A 5671-nucleotide genomic window follows, 5' to 3' on the forward strand; every position below is an offset into this window, starting at 1 on the left:
AGTTGGGGCCATAGATATCTCGTTTCTCAGATAGCTGGTACTCATGTGTGTTGAGCCTCTCAAGTATGTCTGACGGATCGAGTGTCTTGAAGTCATGGGCGTTCTTGTATCATCAGGGCTAAGGTGTCAAATGAGCTGTCAAGAGATCTCAGTAGTGTCTTCACTATTTCATGCTTCGTAATCTCAGTGGCGCCGAGTGCTTGGAGCTCATTTGTGATATCAGTGAGGCGATCAAATGTGAGATGGACGTTCTCATTGTCGTGTCTTTTGAAACGGTTGAAGAGGTTGCGGAGAGTACTGATCCGTTGATCTTGCTGAGTTGAGACGCCTTCATTGACCTTGGAGAGCCAGTCTCAGACTAGCTTCTACATTTCCAGAGCACTCACACGGCCATACTGTCCTTTGGTAAGATGACCACAGATGATGTTCTTGGCGGTAGAGTCCAGTTGAATGAACTTCTTGGCATCAGCAGGGGTGACACCTTCACCAGTCTTGGGAATGCGGTTCTTGACGACATACCACAGATCAACATCAATGGCTTCAAGATGCATGCACATCCTATTCTTCCAGTAGGGATACTCAGCGCCATCGAAGATGGGGCACGCAGCGGAGACTTTGATTATTCATGTAGTCGACATAGCTAAAACTCCAGGTGGTTAAACCGAATCACACAGAACAAGGGAGTACCTTGCTCATACCAATTTAAAGGGCTAGTTATCGACTAGAGGGGGGTGAATAGGCGATTTTTATGAAAGTCTTCAAAACATGGGAGTTTCGAAGACAAACAATAGAAATGACACTATTCATATGCAGCGAAAGGTAGACTACACTAGACAAGCCATAGTCAGGTATTCAATGAAGTGAAAGCACGAAGACTATTAGCAGCTAGGTAGTAAAGATCAGGATGGAAGATAGTATGAAGCCAATCAGGACAAGTAGTCACACAGTGAAGTCAAACAGATATTGCAAGCAGGCAATGACTTTACGAAGACAAACTGTAAGTAAAGAGAAGTGAGAGATAGAACCAGTAGCTTTGGGAGGACAGGGGTTTGTTCGACCAGTTCCAGTTGCTGTGACAACTGTACGTCTGGTTAGGGAGGCTGAGATTTAACTCAAAAGACTGCGTCTTCACCTTATTCCCCTTGAGCTAAGGACTCTCAGTCCCCGCCCAATCACTCTGGTAAATCTTCAAGGTAGACTTCCAAACCTTCACAGACTTCGTTCACCGGCAATCCATAATGACTCTTGGATGCTCAGAAGGTGACGCCTAACCGGCTGGAGGATTCACAGTCCTCAAGTGTAACAAGTCTTCAGATCACGCGGACAGAAAGACTTCAGTGATGTCAAACACTCTTTGGGCTCTGGGTGGTTTGGGCTTTGTCCTCGCAAGGATTCTCTCTCAAAAGCTTCGGAGGTGGGTTGCTCACAAACGACAAAAGCCGTGCAATAACTCTAAGCAGCCACCAATTTCTGGTGTAGGGGGTGGGCTATTTATGGCCACTGGGCAAGCCGACATGATTTGTCCGAAATGACCCTGGGTCACTAAGGAACTGACACGTGTCTCAACGGTCAGATTTCAAACACACGCGGCAGCTTGACTTGGGCTACAAGTAAAGCTGACTCATCCGACTCTGGATAAGATTTGCTCTCATTGTCTTCGCTCGAAGACATAGGATTTGGTTGAGCATCACTTCAGTCACTCTGACTTTGTTCACTTGGACCCCACTTAACAGTATGGTGGTTCCTATGACTCAACAAAGAAAAAAAGGAAACAACAAAACTACTAAGTCTTCGCGCTCCATAATCTTCACGCGATGTCTTCTCATGTCATAGTCTTCCATGTAAATAGCTTCACAGATCACCATTGTCTTCAATGTCTTCACACATTTTTAGGGGTCATCTCCGGTAGGTAAACCGAATCAATGAGGGACTACTACCTGTGTTATCCTGCAATTCTCACAAACACATTAGTCCCTCAATCAGGTTTGTCGTCAATACTCCAAAACCAACTAGGGGTGGCACTAGATGCACTTACACCATGTGCTCCCCGGCAAGCCTCTGGAGCAAGCGTTCCTATTCCTGGGCGTGCCTCCTCGCTTTCGCCGATGCCTCGCGCTCCGACAGCTCGATAGCGAGTCGGAGTCTTTCATTGCAGCCGCCGCGCATCTGTCTCCGCCGTTGCCAGGGACCGCCGGAGGACGGACACTATGAGCACGTCCTCGGAATCGACCCGCGCACGCGCGAGTCGGTGACGCGCCGCCGACACATCCGCCATGGCCTTCCTCGCGCGTTGCCGCTCGCCGAGCTACCCGCGCCTCAGACTCTGGCGTCCTTGCCAGACCCGGCGCCGACGAGGGCACAAGCACCCAACGGTGCCCGTGGACTCTCTCTGGAGTGGGGCGGAGGTAGCACTCTGACCGGTGCTGCGCGCCGGACGGGAGGGCCCGGCAACGTCGCGCGCACTGCAACGACGGGCGAATGGGGACGGCGCGTCGTTCCATGAGCTCCCGCCGTTGTTACCGCCCAAATCTAGGCGGGAGCGGCACGGAGCAATGCGGAGAGCGACCGCATCGACGTCGCTCTCGTCGCCGTTGGAGCCGGAGCCACTACGGCCGTTGGCCATGGATCGGAGTGGGAAGAGAAAAGGATGGATCGAAAGGAGAAGAGGACGGAGGGAATAGAGTGGCCTGAGGTCTAGGATTCATCGGATATGATATATGTGAGATCGATGGTGAGCCGAGCTTGTCCGGAGGACGTGCATGGGTGTGTCCGGGCCGCCCCTTATCCGCCCCATATTTAGCCTGGATATGGGAGGTGCCGGTCGGCCTGAACGTTTGAGGGTTGTCTAAGCCTGGACGTTTGAGGGCTGTCTAGGTCAAAATTTTACGGTCTGCCAGGCGTTTGAGGATGATTTGGGACCGGCTGTTGATGCTCTCACTCCCTCCGTCCCGTTGTCAACTATACAGCGGGAGTACATGATTAATACACACGACTAATTAAGTGGGTAGAGTTGCAATGCTTGTTTTAAGCTCGCGCTGCTCTTTCCTTTTGAAACGAGCGGTTGCTCTTTCAGCTGTCTCTTTCGATCAACAGAGAGCCAGTGCTGCACGCTTGATTCATTCGAGAGTGTGACCGTGGATTCCTTTTCTCGAATGTCGATACCAATCATCCAATGCCGTCCATGCCTGCACTGGAAACCTCCTCCAGAACCTTCTCCAGATTAGCTCGAGAGATTTATCAGTAGGAGCCGAATTAGTATCAATATATGATTAATTAAAGTACGCCCATTTGATTTGAGTGATACTCGTAATCCATGATAAGCTTACATAATTTGTCCATCGTACGCATTATTCCCAACTTTACAATGACACCGGCGTTGATGCTGCATGTTTGCTTGTGGTCTGGTCTTTAAAATGCTTATCATGCTATACCACATGGAAATAAACGATTCCGCCTCTGAAGATAATGGATGATCAATGGTGCCGCCATGTGCTCCCCGTTTGATTAAGATCAGGAGGATCCCCTACGTACGAAGATGCTAGGTACAGCTCACGGTTCACCACCCAATAATGTTGGTGCATGTCGGCGAATGCATCCATTCGCTTGTGCTACTACTACTGATCTTCAATAGTGTACGTATTTTTTATGAGGACACGTGGACGAGAAGAGTCCGATCGGGATCAGTTCGCTGTGCGGCTGTGGGTGGATCAGCGGTTGCCTTGAGCATTCATCTACTACTGTACCATCCCTGTCGACGTTTAATCCGAAGAAAACTAATCCCTTCGTTCGGAATTACTTGTCACAAAAATAAATGTATATATAACTAAAATACATCTAAATACGTTCATTTCTTGGATGAGTAATTCTGAACGAAGGAAGTACTACGGAGTACTACTACAGAAAGAAGATATGTGGCACCACTTAGAAGCTATTATGTCCTGTTTTGGCTTTAGCAATAAGCTTGTGCGACTGATGACTCCCTCCATCCCTGGCATCGCCAAGACGGTTTCTACACGTAGAGTACGACTTTAGCCGGTCAATCGAACTGTGGCGCCTCGACGTTGGACGGGCCGAGGTGAACGCCTCCACCCATCCCCGACGACACGTCCACGTACAGTACTCTCGGCGGGGCACAATCTCCAAAGTCACCGCATGGACCAGCTGAGCGGAGGGACGCAGCGAATCGGGCGCGGCCGGCGACATCCGCGTCCCGCGGGGCGGCGGCAAAGGCAAGGCAAGCGCGCCGAGCCAGCCAGCCGACCCGAGGAGGCGGGGCTTCCTTCGGCTCAGGCAGGCTGGAGCTGGACCGAGCAGCCGCCGGCACTGACTGGATTTCCCGGTGCTCCCGCCTCGCTCTCTCCGCGCCCTTTTCCTTTTTCCCTCCGTCACGTCGTTTGACTTTGGGGGCCTCCGTCGTGTGCGGCGGCTGCTCGATGGCGGAAGCGGTGGTTCCGTCGCCGGAGCGGCGGCGGGATTCGCGATAGCGGATAATGTTCCGTCGTTATCCTGCGCATGCACGTGGCCGCCTCCGCGTCCGCGTGCATGGCGGTGCCAACCAGGACCGGCTTCTTGCTTGTCTTGTCACTTGTCAGGACAAAGCGTTGCGGCCGGGCTGCGGCGCCTGCGAGAGCGACGCAGCGCGCCGGCGGTCGCTGTCCGCTGAAAAACGCCCGCCAACCGCCGCGGAGCCAGGCCGGCTCGTGGTTCGTACGTGTCGACGCGCCTCTCGCCGCGCGAGATCGGCCCGAGATCGCTCAGGAAAACGTCGGGTGGGGGCATCCATAGACCTGGCAACGTCGACCCAAACAAGACGATTCTCTTCTGAAAAAATATCCCAACAAGAAGCATCCATGTGGAATGTACCGTGGAATCGGATGTACTAGTACACTCGTGTACGGAACAATCTACTTTATTATTATAACAAAAAAGGTTTGGTTCAGCTTTCATGTTTTTCCTTCGCAGTGCATTTCTTCGATGATCCTCAGACCTCGATGTAATTTTATTATTGGGAGTACCTAGAACTCATCTAGATGAGATATAATTTGGTCTCATTCACTTTGAAAATAAGAACAGATACAACCCACGTCAGCACACACGCATCTTATAGCATCGTATCCAATGGTTATAAAAAATGAATGAGACCAAACTATATCTCATCTAGATGAGTTCTAGCAAAATTGTTTATTATTTCTGATATGTTGGTTCTACTGTCATGGTGAATGACGATTAGATCGAAAGTTTTTCGCACCAAAAAAATGCATTTTGATTTTGAAACAATGGCGGAAGTTTTGACATATTTCATTACTTCTGCCACCATTTCACAAAGCTGAAATCGAGTCAACATTCAAGATCATACCCCCTGCGCAATTCTTCTATCATACGAAGTGATTGGTTTTAGTTACTTGGGTGTGGGACTGTCCTACTTATTTAAGTAAGGTAATTCGAAATATAAAGAAAGTTATAGCATGAGCATCTATGCGAAAGAATGTTATCTATCATGTCCACACAAAACCAAAACAAGATCAAGTTACTCTTTCATTAATGCTGTAGCTGCAAGACCGTTCTAGTGTTGCATTGCATCTATTGAACACTTGACTTTGGTAGTTTTTTTTTCTTTGTGAGGGGAACATCATGGACCAAACTGTTTAGTGTGTAGTTTTGGTATTAGGTT

Source organism: Triticum dicoccoides, chromosome 2B (genome assembly GCF_002162155.2).
Source record: "Triticum dicoccoides isolate Atlit2015 ecotype Zavitan chromosome 2B, WEW_v2.0, whole genome shotgun sequence".
NCBI lineage: Eukaryota > Viridiplantae > Streptophyta > Magnoliopsida > Poales > Poaceae > Triticum > Triticum dicoccoides.